The 23108-nt window shown below is 44.3% G+C and overlaps 1 protein-coding gene across 1 annotated transcript in view; it reads right to left on the bottom strand.

The window, feature by feature from the left end:
- LOC138527198 (uncharacterized) overlaps positions 1 to 23108 on the bottom strand; it is a 121449-nt gene that overhangs the window by 17922 nt on the left and 80419 nt on the right. The window lies entirely within an intron of this gene.

Here is a 23108-nt window from a genome sequence, read left to right as displayed (position 1 = left end):
AACCAATGTTTTCAGTACTCTTGGGCTGTTTATAAATAAAGTGCTGCCTCCTCTGACAGGTGGGCCCCAAGACTCCCTGGGCCACACATGTCAGACGTGGCTCAGGTGTAAGAAAGTTGTGGTGCTCCCCTATGCTGCTACTGCCTGCTGGGCTGCTCCTAGCACAAGCAGTCCAGCTGTATACATAGCGGTTTCTTAGATATTGGATAGGTAAGGTGTGTCAGGTCAAATAAATATGTAGCAAAGCATATGAGCAGTGAAAAGGTTAAAACTTCATTTTGCCAAAATAAAAAGACTATGTGGTGACAGAATGTAGCATCTGTTTTACAGGGGATGGAGCTAGCAGTGAGCAGTTCTTTTATTTAGCGTGTGTTTTGAGTGTGGCTGCACGGCCCCCTAATCAGGAGTGGAGCGAAGGTGTTTGTTAGCGCGAACGAAAGATAAGCAGTGACTGTACCGCAGTTCCATTTGGTGTGCGGTCTGGTTACTTTTTGAATATTCAGGAGCAAGGCGCGAGGCAGCGTTGCGTAGTGCTCGGCTTGTAGGAGGAGTGTAGTTGCAACCTGCTGGGTGTGCGGTAGCAAAGAAATGACCTGTGAACTTAGCGACGTGACAGGCATTAATTGAAAATGATAAAGGAATTCAACTATCTACGTGTAGTAAACTCATGTTGGCTTCTAAAAATCTCATCTGAGGATGGCTGCATTACTGCACACTATAGTTGTAAATAAAAAAGCACGTATTAGGCAACATGATCACAGGAGATAGTTTTTTTTATTTATTGCACTTAAATTTAAAAGCATTAAAAAAAAGAAGACCAATGTACAATTTCTAGGATGAATGAAACCTTGTGTAGCAGCAGAAGTTAAGTGCCCATTAAGGTAAGGAAAGGAACAGGAAATGGGCACTCTAAATACACAAGAAAACTACGAAGACTGTAATATTTTACAGGAAAACTTCTTTACTCTTGGCAATTAGCAGGGGTTTTCAGGCACGTGAGAGGCCTAAGTGGGAGGGGGGAGCAAGAGAGTAATACAATCGTGAACTACTAAGAAAAGTTAAGTAATTGTATGTTCATCGCGTTTCTAAGAAGTCAAATGTGAGTTTCTGGTTTGTTATTTTGTCCCATTATCCTTTCCCTTTGGAGTGACACATACATAGCCTATGTAAATGAAGGCTCTGTGTTGGACACTTCAGAGGGTTCACGGGGACAGCAACTTCTGCAGTTTCTTCCTGGATCATGACAGAATTAAAGGCCTACAGTGACTTTAACACCTGAGCTGTCCTGGACCCTACAGAAATGTCAATAGGAACCCTGGGAGTCATGCTTAGAGAATTAAGATAGGATTTTCGGGAGTTGCGCAGAGAAAACAAAACCCTTAGTCAGAAACTGGATGAGTTTAGTTTGTAAGTCAAAAAACTATCTGTGGCAGAATAATCATTCCCACGTGAGCCTCCAGAACTTCAGCTGGAAGTAGAGATAGCAGGAACTAGTAAGGAAGTTACTAGCAGTCGGGAGGGAGGTGAGGCAAGGATAGTCAAGTATATTGGTGTGAGTCATTCTACCACTTCATTAGCACACTTGGAATGTTATAGTGCTGATTCTAAAAGGTTTTAGATATTGTTGACTCAATCTGAGCTTCATTTTTTATGTCAAACTGAAGCTTTTTCTACGAATGCTGCAAAGGTGGCTCTCATGTTATCATACTCGTCAGGAGATTCAGCTGCCTGTTCAATTCCTTTGGTGGCTCAGCAAAGTCCAATCTGAGTGGATTTCACTCTTTCTCAAGCAGCGTTTAGACACGTTTGATTGGAGGCATATCACCCTGGAAATTGATGGAGAGCTTTTCGACCTGACACAGAGGACAAGAGATCTGGTCAGTTACGTCACGCATCTTAAGAATTTGGTGCTTAAAGTTGTTGGCCAGAAGAAAAGAGATCCTATTTTTTTATCATGGGTTGAAAGATGAAATGAGGGTCGGTCTAGCCCTAGTTGCGGATAGGCCAGTCTCTCGCAAAAGCATATTAGGTTTGGTTATGCAATTAGACTTTAGATTAAGTTAGAGACAGGGTGAGCGAAGAAGGAATACATCTGAGTTCCGACAGTGGGGAAAAAGGAGATCATCCAAAAGTAGAGATAGTTGATTGTGAGAGGAGATTTCAAGGTTCCTCTTCTAAACCACTTCTTCCCTTAAGTGCTGAGGAAAAAGATGCAAGAAAAATAAATAATCAATGTCTTTACTGTGGCAAGGAAGGACACTTTGTCGGGTATTGCCCACAATGCCCTAAGAAATTCATGTCTCAGCAGAATGGGGTTCAACAAGTGGTGAATACACTGCAAATGGCAGTGCCACATATACCATAGAAGATGGCCCGCCAGTCCGAGCCATGGTAAGCCTGAGCGAAGCAGGGACCTGGGCCCAGCCTGTGGACCATTACCAGCCATGTCCCCACCCTGCCATGGGGCTGAAAGCCATTCAAACCCCTGGCAATTAACCAGGGTGCAAATGTTTTTGTTTTAGTTTTTTCATCGAGAGATTAGCTCCTTTTCTAATCACACTCAGGAAAGACAGATTCTGATGGATAATATGTCTTTCCTTGTTTTTAAGAGAGTTGCTAATTAGTGAAGGACCAGTGATGTTGGGCTCAGGGGCTACAGGTCATTTTTGGGATCGAGAGATGGCTAAGACTGTGAGAATTCCAGTGAAAGCCAAGGACCATATTGAACAAGTTTGGGCTGTAGATGGTACTCAGTTGTCTTCATTGACACTTCAGAGAGTTTGCGGGGTTAGCAGCTTCAGTGTTTTCCTCCTGAATCATGACAATACAAGACTTTGGGACCCGCACAGTCTGTTGCTGCTGCTGTTGCCCACTGTCTGCTTCCACACTCCTCACATGAGAGTGTGAAGACAGAAGAAGATCCTGAAAGAACAGCGGCAAAGACTAAAAGAACTGTACACCAGCATTACTGTGTCCGCCTTTCCTTTTGTTTATCAGTTACATTAACCTTGTGTCTTTTTCCTTATGGGTATTTGAAGATCCTGCCCTAACCTTCAGATTTTTCTTACCTTCTCCACATTCACAGCATGGCTCACCGGGATGATTTTGAACAGAGGGGAAGTGGGGTTTGGAGACAGGTAAGTGGTGGGACAAGTTATAAGTTAAGGCATAAGATGTATATTGTGTGCCCGCCTGCACCTGTCTCCCAATAAGGTGCATAATGTGACATCCTGCTACACTTATTCTTGTTTATTCCGACTGGAACAGAGCTGACTTAAGCTAGGTAAGTGTGTTGTGTTGAGTATGTAAATGTGGGTGGTGTGACAAATAAACCATCCAGATGCAGCTCGTGTGCAGTGTTTACTGTCTAAGAAAACACTGAAACATTTCAGAACGGTAAAACTGAGACGGGCTAAAGTAAAATCCATGTATGTGTTTTAAAGTTTAAATAATATGAAGCTCCCCCACCCCAGCTTCATGTCAGCTGTATTGGGAATTATTGCATAAGCAAGTATTTTTTGTGACTGCATGCATTGTTCACATGGTCTTTCATAGTTTGGGTTCACCATTTACACTGGGCAAGTTTTGACCTGTAATTAAGCGGACCAGGATCACACATACGCCTGGTGTGACATATGCCCCCCAACACCTTTATTAGGGGGGGTTACAAGGGTAATGCAATTCTCTCATAGTCAAAATATGCATAGAACAAAAAATGGTTGGTGTCAGGTTGACTCCAGCTTGGGGCATACATGCGGTTGATGGATGTTTTATTTACAGGAGATCCTAGGCTTGGGTGTAACAGGGTTCTCACTCAGCTAGGCTCATACTCCGGGTAGGTGAATGTTTTGCTTAGAGAATATTAAGGGCTTAGGTTGTAATATTTATTAGTATTGCCTGATGGTTGGTCTGGGCCTTAAGTAGGGTTTTCAGAGTGAGGAGGTCTGACATCTGCCATGGCGCCATCAATGGCATCTTTGATGTCATCATTTTGGTCATAGGCTGCACAACAGGGGGCACACAGTTAAAGTGGCTTTGAATTGCAGTGGTTTTGTTTTGTTAAATTCTCACCTTAGCATCCCTGCAACTAACGTTTTTTCCTTCATTTTCATTTTTTAAAATTATTATATACATTTTTCCCGCACATGGACAGAGCCCACGGCCTACGGCAGTGCCCACTGTCCATTTTAAAACACTACCAGATAACTACCCATGGCACTCGGCCATGTCCGGAGGCACAACCACTCTATATTTTAAAACGTTTGCAACCCATCACTCAAAGAAGTTCATCAATCACAGACTGATTTTGACCTGTTTTGACAGTGGTATTGTTATGTATAAAATATTGCAGACTTTGAGAGCTCACATTGTTTTAAGGCAATGTGCAGTGACATACAATTTTTTCCTGACAATCTCTACCTTTGGTTAAGCAGCTTGCTACAAGTCCCTGCTGGTTGCATCTTTGTGACAGTTGTGCTACATCGCACCACCCCAAATAACTGCATTTAAGCAGCACAGAAAAGGGAAAAGAATGACCGGCTGCAAGAATAACATATGCCCAGGTACTTTCCCCCATAGCGAAAATAAAAAAAAGCTGGCACCCATTAATATACGTACAATTAAGTGAACATATATCTTAAAGTGAAATATACAAATGTAGTTCAATTGACCTTCAACTTACAAGAAAGTGTGCACGACAAAATAGCATTAGACTTTTAAAAAATAATGGACACCAGAAAAATATATTGAGAGAGGAAATGTTGCAATAAATATGCTGGCAAAGTATAAAAGGTGCTGACCTTTTAAAGCCAGCAATCTGTCATGAAATATTCCCTTGGCCCTGCGCCTCCACCTACCAACAAGGCAAAAAATCTGGGTATCAACTTCGACTCCACTCTTTCCTTCTCGTATCACATCACAGACATCTCTAAAAAGTCCCACTACCAAATGCACCTTGTCAGAGGTATTCTACCATTTCTCACTTTCCCTCAGAGGCTCATCATCTCCAGAGCCCTGGTCCACTCTAGGCTGGACTACTGCAACAGCCTGTTCCTCAACCTTCCGTCCTCTACTCTCCGTCCACTTCAACCCCTCCAGAACAGAACTGCAAGACTTATCCTTGGCCTCAAGGCCAGGGACCACATCTCTCAGGTGCTGAAATCCCTTCACTGGCACCCCGTGGCTGCAATGATTAAGTGAAAGACCCTTTGCATTGTCCACAAGGCTTTCTGGGGCCTGGGCCTACTCTATCTGCAACCCTCTCTTCCTAAATACTCTCCTTCCCGAGCTCTCCACTCGTCTTCCTCCAACTCTCTGTGGGTGAGCCACTTCTTCAAGCAGGGACAAGGGGGGGGATCTTTATCCACTGCAGGTGCTTCCCTCTGGAACAGCCTCCCTGCCTCTCTCTGCCTTGAGCCGGATTTCCTTAAGTTCAGGAAACTCCTCAAGATGTTTCTCTTTGCCTCCTCCTTCTCTCTTCCTCTCCCCTGCTAACCACCTCTTTCTGCTCCATCGCTCTCTTCCTCTATTTCTGCTCAGTTTTACTGACTGGTTGCCTGGTGTACCTTCAGAGCCTCACAGGTCCCAAACCTCCCTCACCAGTGTCCTGCACTTGCCTCAGGGCCTTGCACTTGCTGCAGCACTACCGCACTTCGCTATCAACCCATAAGAGTCGTATCTCTCTGCACTTAACCCATGTTCTGACAGGACTGGGCCCACTTGGTCCCTACTACCCCTACTACGCCCACACCCACGCACTTCCTGTTCTGTGCACCTGCATGAACTGAATGTACCACTCCTAGTAAGATCGTTCGTCTTGTCTTTCTTATGTCTTCCCCTCCCATGCATGGTTGTGCTTTGAAACACTTGTGTATAAGTGCATAATAAATGAACAATCAATCAATCAATCAAACCAGTGTTTGTGATCTCGTGAGTGTCTGCACTGGGAACATGAAAACCTGAGTAAAATCCTAGTAGCCAAATACTTGAGCAAGCTTGCTAACCTCAAAAAAACACAAGGGGTTGCGCCTGCCCTCTGAAAAAAGTTACGCTGTCCACCCACAGGTGTCCTTTACTTGTGCCCTAAAAAGCAGCCACAATCAGGGGAAAAACACTGCACCAGTCTTCAGGATTGCAAACTCTCTTGCCACATCATGGTCAAATACTCATGACTTACTTGCCTTCTCATCATTTCCCCTCCTCACCCCCATGTCTGACTTTCAACAATACTCTGCTTTATAAAGATCACTTTAAAAGTACAAATCATTAGTAACACTCAAATATAAAAATCATTATAGAACTATGTTAAGCAAAAAGTGTACAATTGTGGCATTATTCCCCCATCGTGACTGGGAAACTACAAATACCAGAATGCAATTGAGCAAAAGGCACAAACAAAAACATTCTGAGTGCAAAACTTTCAAGGACTGAAAGTAGCACGGTTTAAAAAAATAATGAGGATGCTCATTCAGTCACCCATCCATGCAGTAACAAGGACTGAACCTGCTTAGCTTCAAAAGAAGGAAAGGGCCATCCCCCTCAAGCCATGTGGTCGGGAAACTTCTGCTCATTTATTAGGCAACATGGTCTGAGGAGAGTGGCCCCTTCCTTACTGTCCTGGATACTGCATGGATGGAAGACCTGGATGGCTTTCGAGTCACTGGTCATTACCTTTGGCTATGGCCAGTGATCTTTCACCCCGTACGGATCTACACATACACTTAGGTGGAAAATAAGTGCTTTCCTTCCTCCCCCACCCCCGATCTATGCCAGCTCACCCTACTCTCCAGATGGCCTCCTGCCCTCTCCTTTCCCCCCACAACGCACGCTGTTTCTTAGACAGTTTGCTTTGAGATGTCAGCTATTTGTGGCTATAGCTAAGGCTACAAAAAGCTTGATGTTGCAAACTCAGTCCATAGAGCCACTTCAACTCCCAAATGTCACTTGGTGCCCTCAAGTCCCCCCCCCACACCTGTAGCCTAATGGAATTTGCAAATATTTTGACCTGCAAAAGGCGTTTTTCCTATGTTTCATTTTCCCATAACCTCGGCTATATCCTCGGCTATCTCTCACATCGAGAGAAAAACAAGATGACGGCTGTTTCATTTCTAAAAACACCCAGTTTTGGGTAATTCCCTGTAATATAGTTATCAATTTTTGAGAAGGGGCACCCCTTTTCCATCAAATATTTAGGTAACTACTGCATGGAATAACCCCAAACCACAAACAGCATTCTTTTGAATGCTGTGTGCACAAGTTGTTTCAGACCTAGTCCAAATGCATCCAGCGGTTTGGGGTTTGCACTTTAGAAAAAATTGAACTTGCTTGGCTATGGGAAAATGAATGGGAAGTAGGCTGCAACTTTTTTGTCTTCTTAATAACTTTTTTATTTTGTAATGACTCTTTACGAAAATGTGCAGTCTGATGGGTGGGGAGCACAGTTACTTGCGAGTCCCTAATCACTTTTGAAATTTTGACCAAATCCTTTACTCGAATCAAAAGTTCTTAACAATAGAATTTTCTGTACAAGCTGCTATTGTCTGTATAATGTTGATCTGTTTTGATTTGGTTTTAAGGTAAAGCACTAATTGTGTAATTTTAGTGGAGTAATTATGAGCTAAGCGATTTTGACGATGTAACTAATGTGTTTATTAACTTTTCTGTGAACTGCTTTTATGACTATTTTGTTGAAATAAAGCAAAAGTAAAGAATTTTAAGAGGTTCCTATGGGAGTCTCATAATAAATATAAATATATATATAAAAACTTTGTTAAGGGGACGTTATGGTTAAGTTGCTTTACTAAAAACCTGTGAAATTCACAAAAAGAAACTTTATAAACGTGACATTATGGTTGAAATTAAAACCGAAAAACCCCTGAAATTCTCCAGTTATGGTAGGCTAAGCAACCATAGCTGCCCACACCAAAATCTTTTGTGAATTTTACAGGTTTTTAGTAGGACAACTTAACCACAACGTCCCCTTAACAAAGTTTTTTTTTAGTAAATTTTATGGGTTTTTAGTAGGGCAACTTAACCATAACGTCACTTTAACAAAGTTCTTTTTTTACTGAATTTCACAGGTTTTTAGTAGGGCAACTTAATCATAACATCTTGTTACCAAAGTTTTTTTACTGAATATACACTTTTATCTTGTGAATTTGGGAGATATGTACTATAATTTCCTTACTTTATATACATGTAACATAGAACATACTGACCCCCCTTGCTAATGATATTTGAAAGGCACGGACTGAGCGCCTGTCTGCGGACGGGCGCGGACGAGATCAACACTGTCCAAACAGTCAGGGGGTATCTGAAATTGTACTATTGTGTTATATGAAAAATGCACAAGTTTGAAAAAGAACACATAAACACATTATAAGTACTAATAACTAGGTTACTCACCGTAGTGACCACCTTACTCCTAGTCCATAGTCCCCTTTCCTCCATACTTATGGGACATCTCTCCATCATGTGGGACGGGACTGGAGCACTTTGTAAAAAGCATCCAAAAATGTTTCCAAAAATGTGTCCTTCCTCTATTTCTTGCACGGGGCCCGGCACGCGGCCGTAACCCTGCCCACCTTGGCTCTCCCCCCGCATCGCCCATCAATCCTTTTCTATCGCCAGGTCAGAGACCTATTAGCAATAACAGAGGAACCTTATTAGAGGGGACGGTGGGCGGGCGTATGGAGGAAAGGGGACTATGGACTAGGAGTAAGGTGGTCACTACGGTGAGTAACCTGGTTATACTCCTACGTCCGGTCCCCTTTCCTCCATACTTATGGGAGATTCCCAAGCACTCCTAACAGGAACTACGGGTGGATGGAAATACCCCTTACTGAAAAAGGTTCTTCAGCACAGCCTGACCAAACTGAGCATCAGCTCTTGAGCTCATGTCAAGACAATAATGCTTACAAAAAGCAGATGCGGAGGCCCAAGTAGCTGCCCTAGCAATGGACTCCCAGGGGACATATTTCTGAAAAGCAACCGCGGCTGCATTGCCCCACACCAGGTGTGCATGAATACCCTTAGGAGGTTTCAGAACTTGGACGGTGAAAGACTCCGTAATGCAGGAGGCGATCCACCGACAAATAGTCGCCTTAGAGGCCTGCTTACCCTGAGGGTTACCAAAGGTCACGAATAGTTGAGAAGAACTCCTAAGCTCGGAGGTTCTGTCCAGATAGAACTTAAGAGCCCTTCTGACATCGAGACAATGCAGAAACCTTTCTGCCTCTGATGTAGGGTTCGGAAAAAAGACCGGCAGTGAAATCGACTGATTCAGATGGAATTCAGTTACCACCTTCGGCAGGAAAGCAGGATTCGTCCGTAGGACTACCTTATCCTTGTGAAAGACCAAAAAGGGATGCTCCATCGACAAGGCCTGGAGCTCACTCACCCGCCTCGCTGACGTAATGGCGACCAAAAAGGACACTTTCCAGGATAGGTACTTGAGGTCCACCATGGCCATTGGTTCAAGAGGCTTATGGCACAACGCCGTCAGGACTACATTTAGATCCCACGGCGGGTGCGGACTACGAACTGGAGGGTAGAGGCATGTCAAGCCTACAAAATGCCTCTTAACCACTGGATTACACAGAGAGTAAGAACATTGGTCCATAGAAAGATAAGCGGAGACCGCTGAAAGGTAAGTTCTGCATGACAGAACGTGAACACCCGACTCTGCTAGGAAGGATACGAAAGACAGCCCAGTGTCAATCGTAGCCCCCCTTGGGTCCAACTGTTTTTCCAAACACCAATGACAGAACCTGAGACATTTACTTCTGTATTGGGATCTAGTCAAGGGTTTCCTGGCCACCTGGATAATACGCATGTTATCCACAGACAAGTTAAGATGTTCTAAAGACTTGAACTCAGGCACCATGCTGCCAAGCTGAGCGATTGTAGGGAGGGGTGCCACATCTTCTGTTCCCCTGATGAAGAAGATTGGGGCGTCACTGGTAACCTGATCAGCGGATACACTGACAGGTGTTGAAGTTCTGAGAACCAAAACCTGGCCGGCCACCACGGGGTTATGAGTAGAAGGGAACAGTTCATCGAGTTCTTCAGCTTCCAGATTGCTCGATGGACTAGAGGCAGAGGCGGGAAGGCGTAAGCTCTCATGTTGTGCCATGGAATCTCGAGGGCATCCCCCAGAGAGGAGGCTCCCAGCCCCCCTCTGGAGGCATACTGAGGAAGCTTCTTGTTTACTGCCGTAGCGAAGAGGTCCACCTGCGGTGTGCCCCAACGCAGGAAAATCCATGAGAGGACCTCCGCCTTCAACTCCCACTCGTAGCTGACCACTGTCCGCTGGCTGAGGGCATCCGCTGTGACATTCAGCTGGCCCAGGATGTGCACTGCAAGCAGCCAAACGCCATGAAGCACGGCCCACTCCCAAATCCGGATGGACAGGTCCACGAGGGGGGAGACCTGGTTCCCCCTTGCTTGTTGATGTAATACATCGACACCGCATTGTCTGTATGTATGCGGACCACCTTGTTGGCTATGATCGGACTGAATGCCCAGAGCACTAGGAAGATCGCCAGAAGCTCCAGATGATTTATGTAGAGGAGCTTGTCCTGAGGCGACCAGAGATCCGAGACCTGAAGAACATCTAACATCGCACCCCACCCCAGGAGGGAGGAGTCCGTTGTGATCCTCAATGTAGTGGCTGGGTCCTGAAACCCCGAACCCACCGACAGGTTGCTGAGAGATGACCACCATTCCAGGTCCACTCTCATGGAAGCCGGAATCATTATCAGCTTGGAATCTGGGTCCACAGCCTGACGCCAAGAGCTCCGAAGAGCCATTTGGGTCCGTCTCATCTTGAGACGAACAAGAGGAAGAGCCAACACACACGAGGCCATGAGGCCCAGAAGCCTCTGGAACCACCAGGCCGACATGCTCTCCGACTGGGCAAACATCTGACACGTGGCTAACAGATCCGCCATCCTGTCCCCGGTCAGGTACAGTCAGCAGTCGATCGTGTTCCAACAAAAATCCAAGAAAATCAAGTCCTGCGAGACCGTCATGGAAGATTTCCACCAGTTCACCAACACCCCAAGATGGAACAGGAGCTGAAGGAGAGACTGAAGATTAGCCACTGCTTCCAACGGACAAGGGCTGCGTAAGAGCCAGTCGTCCAAATATGGTTATACATGGATACCCTGCAGACGAAGATAGGCCGCAATCACCAACATCATCTTCGTGAAGGCACGCAGCGCTGAGCTGAAGCCAAAAGGAAGCTCCTCTCCCAAAGAGAAACGGAGATACCTCCTGTGTGGATGCCAAATCAGAATATGCATGTATGCATCGTGAAGATGCACCACGCTGAGCCAATCGCCCATCTGCAAGGAAGACCGTATCTGGCTGGGCATGATCATTTTGAATTTCTCTTGGGGTAGGAAAAGATTGAACTGGGAAAGGTCTAGAATGGTGCGCAGGCCAGCCTGGTTGTGTTTGGGGACCGTAAACAGCCGGAATAGAAGCCCTCCCCTCGTTCCCCGAGGGGAACAGGTTCCACAGCTATGAGGTCCAGAAGCTTCTGAACCTCGGCTTTGAGGGAGGGCGACCCCGACAGCTGAAAAGGAGGGTTTAAGGATGCGAGAAAATCTGGTCGAGGAAGCCCCTAATGCCAGAGGATGGTCAGCTTTGGGACAACGGTCTCTGTGTCTTGAAAGCGGTCTTAACAAGGACCGACAAGGATTTTGCTGTCTGAGTGCTATCCTTCGTCTTGGTGAGCTCTACATCTGTTGTAGAATGAAAGAGCTCCTTACCATCGAACAGAAGGTCCAACACCTTGTCCTGCACTTCTTTTGAGAATTTAGTGGCAGTGAGGTATCAACCCCCAGCATAAGGCCCAGAGCCGAGGTGTCTACGTGATGAGCCGCAGCCTCCAGGAGATCCTGGGCCAAGACCCTGTCGTCAGATAAACCCCCCTTGAAGTCCTCCAACTTCTCGACCGGGATGAACTCCTCAAAGTCTGACAGACCTTTCCACATCCACATATTAGCCCCCACTAACACCAGTTCGGCATTGGCCTGCCTGAGCTGCAAGGCCGAGTTGGCGAAGATTTTCCTCCTGAGGGAGTCGAGGAGCTTGTCCTCCTTTCCCAGAACCTGAGTAGCCGCAGTGGAAGAAGATGCTGTAGGCCTGGACTGCGAACTGGCCGCAGCCACCACTGTGGAGGAGGGGGGTGGACAAGACGACAGGGCCACCTCTTCCAAAGAATGCAGCCTGTATCTCGCGTCAATTTTCTTATTGACGAAAAGTCCAGTGTGGCTTTTCCCAGACCCTGCGGACCTAGGCCAGAACATCCTTCTGCAAGAACAGGCCGGTACGCTCCAAGGGAGACAGAGCGAACGCCCCAGAAAGCACACCCTCCTGCGGTGCTGGTGCCTCGGGCACTGGAACATCTAAGAGGATAATCATGTCCAGTACCCGGTCATGAAAAGCTCTAATAGAGCAGGGCAGGTCCTCGTTGTCCTGATCACCTTGCGCGTCATCTGACAGGTCAGGATCCTGCTGAGCCGTGTCAGGCGCTGCCTTATCCACAGGGGACTATGTAGGCAAAGGCGGAAGAGCTGGGGAAGGCACCGTAGGCAAGGGAGGTGCCGGCGGAATCACCAGAGGAACGGGTGGAGCCGGAGGCGCGGGTGGACATATCTCCCTAAAAAAGAACTTTGAAATACTCCCTCATGGGGTCGGTATGCATTAGTGTTTGAAATTTATCGAAAAAGGCATCCTCTGGGGACTGTTTCGGGACCTTAGGAGGCCTCTCATGAGCTGGAAAAATCCAGGGATGTAACAGGGTCGGGTGCCAAACTGGCCCCTCCACCGACGTGTCCACATAAATCAAAGGTGCCGACCCCGCAGGCAACTAAACATTGTGCGGAAGAGTCATCCGGCGTTCCAATCATAAACTGGCCGATAAGGATGCACACAAGGGACTCTATGTTCACACAAGGAACCAAGGCCTACACCTGAGGTCGATGGCGTAGTTGTCAGGGCAGCACCCAAAATGGCCACCGCGGTCGTGGCAGGAACGGGCGCCATTTTGTCATCGTCTGAGGGAAACTGCGGCACGTGAGGAAGTGAGGCAGGGGTCCCCTTCGATGGATCAGGGGTCTTAAATTTAGCCTTAACGTAAGGAACCTCGGCAGAGCCGGTACTATGAGGCCTGGAATGTTTCTGCGACATACCAACCACCAAATTGTTCATAGAGCACACCAGGTGTCCTGGATGTCTGTAAATGAACAAAATGGGAGTGTCCTAAGGACACTATAACTTTCCGTACCGTCCGTAGCCAAGATGGAACTGTCAGTAGAACAGGCGCGGTGGCCGGCATGTCCGTAGTCAAACAAAATGGAGGTGCTCTAAGGACACTGTACCTGGCCGTACAGTCAGCAGATCATGTACGCACATGTGCACCACACCCATAAGTACTGCGAACATCGCGCCTGTCCGTAACTGTCTGTCTCACTTGTGTCACACTTTTAATTAGTTTCAGGACCCGAACACTGTCTGTAGAACACCTGCACGCATGTCATGTCCGTTACTCTGTATTTGGTGTTCAGCGGGCATCCATTTCCCTTGCGGGGGTGTTCATGATGTCATCATGTGATTGAACCCACTCTGAGCGTGTGGCCTAATTTGCGTAGTTTGTCTGCTTCCGCAACTTATACAGACATTGGAAATTATTTTATCGTATAAAATCAACATTTCACATGTCCCATACAATGACTCTACCTTTCAACGTATTGTGTAGAATTTTTGCAATGCTTTGGAATGATTGCTATGGTCACGAGGCACACCCCTCCACCCCTATAAAAGGCCACACCCCCGAGCTCATCTTCATTGTACTTCTGGCTATAGCAGAGTGAGTTTTGCTGCCTTTACTGCTGTAACGAAGATTAGCCGACCAACCCTAATGGCATCTATGGCTGCTGTTGCTTCATTAGCCTCAGCAGAACCCCCAAACCCTCCACCGCCACCGCCTCCCCAAGGGCCTGCAGAGGGAAATACGCGTGAGGATGTAGAGAGTGAGGAAGAAAAGGAAGAAGAGAATGAGTTGGAGGAACTCCGCACTACAAGCACTCGCCGGGAGTCGTGGGTGTTGCGGTTGTTTACAGTTTTTGGAAACGTACCAAAAGCATGTGCGTACCAGGTCAGGTGTAACCAGTGCAACTTGGTGCTGAGTCGTGGGAGACCTGGTTCGCACAGCATTGGTACGACAACCATGAAGCGACACCTAACGTCGTTCCACAGTGCAGACATTCGCAAGGTGGTACCATGTGAGGAACGTAGTAGGTTGAGTTCCTCCGCAGCATCCTCTGTGTCCGATCCTCTCACCAAAAGAGACACTCCTGTGGGAGAGTGCATTGCTGTTGACCCTTACCTCGCGAGGGTTACAATATTGTGTATGTACTGCGACGCAGTACTCTGCAGGGGGGAGAGTCTTCAAAGTGCTTTTGAGACTACGGTCACGGAGCACCAGAAGAACTGCTACCTACCTAAATAAGGCCCACCCTACATCTTTCTCTCTCCAGCTGCCCTTTCTTATCCCTGTGGTTGGTGTCCCTTCCTTACCCTCCTTTACCCTCTTCTCCTAGTGTGTCGTCTGTGAAAAAAGAAAAAAATGAAGAAAAAAAAAGTACAACAAAGGCTCTTTTCAGAGCCGCCTTTCTCAGTTTAACAATGGAACTATGAAGTGACTGGTGTAGGCCCCCACGCATTTTTCAAAAAGTCCGCGGACAGTCGTGGGACGCACACAAATGGAGGATACAAGCGGAGTAAAACTAATGCAATTTTTGCTTGGAGTAAGTGGTGGCTCTGAAAAGAGCCATTTGGTGGTGTTTTGTGTGTTTGAGAAACTATGGGTTCTAAAATACGAAATGCAAAATAGGTGACTAGGAATCCAAAAAAAGTTGCAATGCATTTTGTCATTGTGAAGAAAAATCTGATTGCCAGCATATGTGAGATGCTCTCTGCGAAAAATGAAAGTGCTGCGAAACAAAATGTTCTCATTGTGGAAAGAGGACATGCCAATATCTCTTAGAAAGGCACAAACAGCCTTATTGACATTGCGCCTCGCTTTCTCCATTTGTGGACCAAATGCAGAAGAACGCAGCCACATTTGTCTTTGTGCAATACGGGAAAAAGGTACTTGACAATTTGGAAACCTGTCCATGACCTTTGCAAGTCCTTCCTTCATTGCAAATTACAAGCTAATTCCAGAGACATGCTCTAAACTGTTTCCTCCACAATGAATGATAATTATATCAGGCTGACGCTCTGTCTGTAAAGTAGCACAGAGAGCTACCAATTCCAGCCACTTCGCTCCATGCACTCCATGCCAGTGGACTTCAACATGAGAAAATCCAAGATCTGCAGATATATCGCAACTTTCTGCATGCGCCCTCAGCCAATGTATCCATGAGTCTCCCAAAATCCAGATAATCTGTTTTCGAGCCCACAGAGCCATAGTTGTCTGGTCTCCTGTCAGGAAGAAGACGTTCTCACTAAATCTCTCAGTTCAGAACACACCCACTGAACTTTACTGACCAATCCCTAGCTTCGCACATACTCATTTGCATCCGTCTCCACCCCAGAAACCCCGTTGGTAATACGTACTGTCTGCAGACTACCGCCATGACGGCAGACACGTAGAGGATCTGAGCGTGACGACTGTACATTTAAATAGTATTCCCCTTTTCCCCTTGAAGGTGGGCTCTGAAAAGAGACGTTTTTTTTTTGGCCAGATGCCTGACAGACACCTGTTATTTTGTATGTTTTTGATTTTTTTTCTTCTTACTTTCCTCCTACTATCATTACAGAACCTTCTCCAAAGCAAGCCTTACATTCCAAAAGAACATGGCATTTTCCAAAGAAGATAAGGAAACACCATCTGCTTCAAAATATGCTGCATTACTGGAAACAACGTTCTCATGGCTACAAAAAAACTTACCAGCGCGTAACATGGAAGCAGGCATGCCGCAATTGATGTTACCCCTCCCAATACTTTGGTCAGGACAAAAAACAGAACTGTTGTCCCATTTTCCTCTAGGGAGTAAGCCAGAAAAAATTATTTTCACAGTTGGAAAGATGGTAATGACTGCTTGCACCAACTGTTCCAAATCTTCCAACAATGTAGGTGAATTCACGTAGCCCAAATGGCAAGCACCGTAGTGCAAAACTACCACGTGGGGAATGGTCATCCTACGCATGTCTCTGCAATCTTGGAGAATTGCCGCAACATTGCAATCAGTTGCAGCACTCCACACCACCTCCACTCATCTGACATCAAAATTTTGTTCCACATGCTTACTTTCGGAATAGTGCTGTAAACCGTGGACAAAAATATCTCCGAGCACCAACACCCTGACTGTCTCCACCTCTGCAGTCTTCACTACGCTCACTGCCTTTTGACACAAATGAACAATGTGAACATCTGATTGGCTGATGCCTACAGTACCCTTTCCATGCTGGATTTGCTGTAGAGCCCCGTATGTGGCACGCCTTACCCGCGGACAAGCGCGGTGGCCGTGCGGCACATAACTCTTAGCCAGGCCTTCTACCCTTTCCACATCACTCGTGAATCCATTCCCTCATTGGACACAGGTAAGCAGTCACACAACCATCCACCAATCACATTCAAGATCTCTTTATGTAACTCTGTCATCAGAGTTTTGCACTTCAAATGAACTGTTCATCGCTCTGAATGCAAGTCACATATCATTGCAAAGCACCTACTTCAAAAATTACTGTGCAAGTGTCGCAGATTTCTACTTACAGCTCCATGCATACGCACATGCATGAGTACAAACAACAGGTATGCACATTTTAGTCACAGAACATGTGCAACCCTTATGATTTTCTTTAAACAAATTAATGCCACTAAATGTGCATAGCCAAGACATAGCAATGCTTCCCCTTTAAGTGCAAGACTTCCGATTTATCATTGACAAACCGCAGTACTTCTTACTGTCTCCCGCAAAACTATACTTACGTAACAAACCTCCCGATTTAGGCAGGACACTCGATTTTCCATTAGAAAATGTCAGTTTTTTGCTGTCTTCCACCTATATTAATGCTACTTCCAATGCGATTGTATGAAAAAAATAAACTTTCCCAATTGCTGTGGTGACATCTCCCTCTGAGGTTCTCCTGATTTCTCACATTCATAGTTCTAATATGAAAGAAGTCAAATTTTTCCCATCTACTTTAATGACCTACCACTTACAAACCTCTCTGCTATGGACAACACAGCTTAGAAAAACCAAGGGAATTTCATGAAGTGAAAATTGTACTCATTTGCGAAGCAGGTTCAAGTAACATACGGCAAATAACATATAAAGGCTGCACATAGTGAAATGAAATGTACAAATGCACTGTATTGACATATGAAAGGAGAATACTCAGACGAAAGATGCAAAATGAACGTGTACATTAACATCACTGCTTTAAACACACAAAGTTACTAACTTGTTCCTTTTACAATTGCAGTGAAGACTACTGTCCTGAAAATCAACAGCATCTACACTGCAAACAACATTTCCGAAGAAACCTGGTCATTCCACAAAAAAAATAAGTACAATACTACCTTTATATTCTTACTGTTCCTCAAAGAGATTGTGTAGGTTATTTATGAAATGTGCATGCCAAAAAAACATTGATTTCTGAACCATTCTACCCACAAATCCCCACGTATTAAACAAAGAATAACAGGCAGAATGGTACACAAATCCCTGTGTTTTTGGAACACAAATAACATACAGAAGGCTTAGAATGTTAGTACTACAAAACAAATAGTTGTTTTAATTTTATACCATTGTTACTATTAATGCTTCGGCTCACCACTACCTCACTTTCTACTCTCATCTAAAACACAGTGGCCCTCATTACGACCCTGGCGGATTTTTTCCGCCATCGGCGGACTTTTCCGCCATGGCGCAAAGTCCCTTTACGCCATGGCGGATGGCGGACTTACCGCCCCATTCCGAGGTTGGCGGGGCGGTAAGTCCCCATTGACCCATTTACCCTTCCCCATTCCCATTTCGGCCCCATAGGGCTCAATGGGAGTGGGGAAGGTGTTAATTACGCCACCGTACACTACGGTGGCGTAATTAACACCGAGGTCCCATAGCGCCATGGATTTTTACGCCCGCAAAAAGCGGGCGGAAAAGTGACCATGGCGCTCTGGGAACTCGTAGTTGGCGGTAAGGGGTCGGCGCAGCTAACGCTGGCGTAAACCCCTTACCGCCAGGGTCGTAATGAGGCCCAGTGTAGTAATATGCAAACAGAAAAATAGCCTTCCCAACTCATTGTAACTGCCCAATGCACATTCACACACCACCACAAACAGCTTCCCCATCAAACGCATGCACGCATACACACAGCACACACACATTGTAAAACAGACCAAACCATGCCTTCTTTCTTTTCAGCACACCCCAAAGAATGCCTACCAAAAAGCAAGTCTGTAGAAAGGAACACAGAAATAGAGCAAATGAAAATAAAAGTGTCCAAAGTTAGCATCCATCTCTAGCAGAGTTTGTACAGAACATTGAAACAAAACATGTAATACAGTCATTTAGCAAAATAAAGGAAGCTTCAACTACCGAAACTTTGACTCCTCTTTCAAAATGTGGCACAAAACAGAAAACGCTTTACAAAAAATCCCATAGTAAAAAAGTATTTTAACAAAAATGTTTCGCCACAGAGTCCTTTAGAATTTAATAAGAAGAGGAACGAAATCATCCACAACCCTTAAAGCCTACCGTAGAAAATTAATCCTACAAGCTCTCGTAGACAGTGCATTCCTTCTGAAAAGGAAGTTATTTATTTTAGTGCTAAATAGGACGAAACCACTAACAAAACAAAGTACTAAACTACAAAAGAAACTTCTCAATAAACGGAATGTCAACAAAAATAACTCCTTAAATATTTGTGGAGGTGAATGAAGTCATACAACAACCACAGAACCATATTTTAATGAAGAAGCATACAAACAAAATCAAACAAACACAATTGCCATCCATAGCAGTGGACAAGGGTATAAAAAAATCAATAATATCATCATGGAACAATAAACACTGCTTACAAAAGTATACCCTGAAAACGTTTACCTCTCCATTCGACTGAACCAGACCGTCCAGTATACAAACAGTCATGCACGTCAATGTGTAATATTCCTAACAAATCTTTCAAATCTTTACGTCAGTTTCTCAATCAGTATGTGAAAGGTAATGACAAAATCAAAATGAAAGTGCTGCAAAATATGGATATCTGTCCAGTGCGCAAATACACAGGACTACAAGGACATTCATTGGCCTGCATTGCAGGTCCTATTTGCAAAAGCACCTTTCATGATATAAAAAGGATATCAATACATAATTGAAATGTACGAAATCTAGTGTATAAACTGTACTATGATAAAAGTTCAGCTGTAGAATTAGGCAATTTAAATAACACTCTTCTGCATGGTACACCCGAATACTTACAAGAAGAAATCGACTGTATCCAGAGAAAATATTTTGGAAGTGAAACCAACTTACAAAATGCAATAGTTTTAGAACAGACTAGCGAAAGTTCTGCACATAGCAACCTTCTACTGCACACATACAAAAAAGAAATACTAACATTTAAAAGTACATTGGCTGAAATACCAAACCATGTGTGTGTGTCTGTTGCCGCTGAACGTTTTACAAAAGGAGCACTATAGACATAACATACAAAATAGAAGACAATGAAGATTCCAAATGGTTTGAATTAGCTCTCTACATTTTAGCAGAAAACAAATTCCAAATAAGTGAACCCCTAATATGTTGCAGTTACTGCACTACAAAACTGGATAACAACCAAACTCCTTCACATGCTATCACAAATAATTTGGAATTATTCCCACTACCAAAAGTCCTGCAACAGCTCAATTTGTATGAGAGCATCATAATTCAAACAGTTCACCCGTTTCTAGCAATAATACGCCTTCAACCTAAAACAGAAAAATTACATCCCTCTGAATTGGTGAAAGGCATTTGTGGCAAAATAATTTGCCATTAGATCTGACAGATAATGTGCACACTCTAGGAGTGCAACATCCAACAGAGCATTCTTTCATTGTCTTAGTAAATGGTGTACCAACAAAAGACAAAAAAGTGACAAGCCTTGCAATACCTGAAAGACAATAACGAATACTACAACAAAATAAATATTGAAGAAAGCTTAAGGGAAACAACTGAAATAATTCAAGAGTCTTCAGAAACTGGTCAATATGAACTTCTGGATCCTGCTGCAGTATACACTCTTTTGGACCATTACACAATTCATCCATTGCACTCTAATGAGAGCATAGATGATGCACTAGAAACTTACCAAATGCGACAAACCAAAGGGTCACCAATTAGCATATGGGAAAAAAGTATAGAAGCATGTGCTTTTCCACTGCTATTTCCTACTGGCAAAGGCGGAAGATACGATGATAGACCCACTCAGATTACGGCATCAGAATACTGCTCATTACGAATGTGTTCTCAAGATCCCAGATTTAGACAAAATGTGGAATACATATTGCACCTACTCTTTGAAAGTGAACTAGCAACCCTATGCTACAGAGTTGCACACATATTGAAATCTGGAACCCACTTTCAAAATATGTCAGCTACGCAATTAATCCAAAAAAGGGCAAGAAAAAGATGAGGTTTTACAATCAAGTATACAAATCTGTTTGCAAACATGTGTTGTATGAAAGAGTACTATCTAAGAAATTGTACAGCCTAGGCATAAAAATGCTCTCTCATAGAGAATGTGGCGCCTATGAAGCTGCAGATCGTTTAACTGGTACTGCTTTGTATGGAAAATCAGAAAACGTAGCATGGCTAAGTCTTGGTCCTACTAAATCTAGAAAAAGAGTTCTAAAATCATATGAGGACATAGAAACATTTGCCAAAAATGATCCCAACAGCCAAGACATTTTAAAAAACATTTTACTGGACACATACTATCCAAACAAGAGTACCACTTTGGAAACCATGTGTCTATACCACATAGCTCAAAACTTTGCATACAAAAATAATGTAAAACCCGATGAAATCAAAGGTAGATATAGGGCCTCATTACACAGAATGCGGTAGGGGATTACCGGCAGAATGCAGTAGGGGATTACCGGTGCCAGTAATCCCCTACCGCCTTATTACGAGGTCCCTTTGCGGTACCCAACCAGCCGTTAAGGAACGGGCCCGCAAAGGGACCTTGGAGGCAATTACACAATTTGCGGTACCGTAATTGCCGCCTTCCCCATTGAGCCCTATGGGGGCTCAAATGGGAATGGGGAAGTGCCATGGTGAATGGCGAATTACCGCCCCCGCTCACCTTGGAATGTGGCGGTAATTCCACCATTCACCATGGCAGACTCGGTACGGTACCGGCGGCAACCATGGCGCTAATAGCCTACCATGGTGCTTACCGCCTACCGTGTAATGAGGCCCATAGAGTGACAGATTTTGAAGGCAGCTTAGTGAAACTTACAAACAAAGCTTAATTAATCATGTCAAATTGTCATTAAAAACTCCTCAACAGAAAGAACTATATTACATGTCCCTGCTACAACTTTTTAAACCATGGAGAAAAAAGGAAGAGATACTAGATAACTATGCCTGCTATTAAGATGCTTTCAAAGCAAATGAAAGCACCATCATTGATGTGAACATTATGCAGTACAAAACAATGTTGCACAATGAACAGCAACACAAAGAAGAACTCCAGGCCCAACTAGATAAGGACACTTCCGACAGTAGTCAACCTTCTGAAACAGGAAGTCAAGAACCACTAGGACAGCCACTAATAGCAAATGAGGCTGAATTAGCTATGACAGAAGTAGTAAACACCATGTGTCACTATGAAGAAGGTATAGAAGACTTAACTGTACTACATTCAAAACTTAACAAAGATCAGCGCACTATTTTTGAAGAAGTGACAAAAGAAATTGCACATGGTATACAACACGAAAATAAAGAATGTACCTGCCAAAATTACAAACCTATACTGCTGTACGTCAGTGGTGAAGCTGGGTCAGGGAAAACATTCTTAATCAAAATCATCAGCAAGTTCCTTCAACAATTGACAAACAACAAACTGTCAGCTGTTGTAACTGTCCCCACAGTTTAGCTGCCTACAACATAGGTGGTGTCACTTTACACCGATTACTACTCCTTCCAGTAGAACACCAAAACAAATTAGACTATTACAAACTTTCTGCAGAAGCTGCAATGGAACTACGCAGAGTATCAAAACAAATGAAAATGCTACAAATAGATGAAGTGAGCATGGTCTCCAACTAAATGTTGGCTTTGATTCACCTCAGATTGCAAGAAGTACTTAAAACAAAGTACGAAGAACTCTTTTCAGGGAAACACATTATCGTTTTCGGAGATCTTCTACAATTGACACCAGTGAAAGGTGAACCTATTTTTAAAACCTTAGGACACAAACTCTGCCGTAAAACTGTTGGCAGCATAGGAAATGTCAGCCTTTGGCAACATTTCCAATACAGAGAATTAACAGAAAACATGCGTCAATCTGCAGATCTCACTTACAAAAAAACATTTTAAAAAGTATTAGAGTTGGGGTACTATCTCAGGAAGCACAAGCAATATTGAAAAACCGGCACATTCATGCACTTTATGGAGATAACGCATGTGCTACTGATGTAATGGAACAATTAGCGCACAAAAATGTCAATTGTATGGTCTTAATGCCAACTCTTGCAAGCTGTTTCAAATTCAATGAAACAATGATAAAACAAGAAATGCAACCAATAATGGAAATTTGTGCCACAGACAAACTGGACGTACATGGTATGACACTACCCATGTGTCAGCAAGCCACAACAAGACTAAATACCTTAGAAAATTCAATCTCCAACACAGCTGGGTTGGAAAAAATATTAAAATAATCCTTAAATTGTAGAGTAATGCTGAAACGTAACCTTTACGTGGAGCAAGGGCTAGTTAATGGGGCACTGGGTACAGTTGTTGGCTTTCAAACATACCCACGTGACAGCAACATTCAGTCATTATTCGCTTTGACAAACTTTCAGAAGTGAAAAGGATGGG

This window comes from Ambystoma mexicanum, chromosome 14, assembly GCF_040938575.1.
Source record: "Ambystoma mexicanum isolate Mex_15411 chromosome 14, UKY_AmexF1_1, whole genome shotgun sequence".
Lineage (NCBI taxonomy): Eukaryota > Metazoa > Chordata > Amphibia > Caudata > Ambystomatidae > Ambystoma > Ambystoma mexicanum.
Note: the sequence above shows the minus strand (reverse complement) of the source record. Positions and strands in the feature narration are given on the sequence as shown.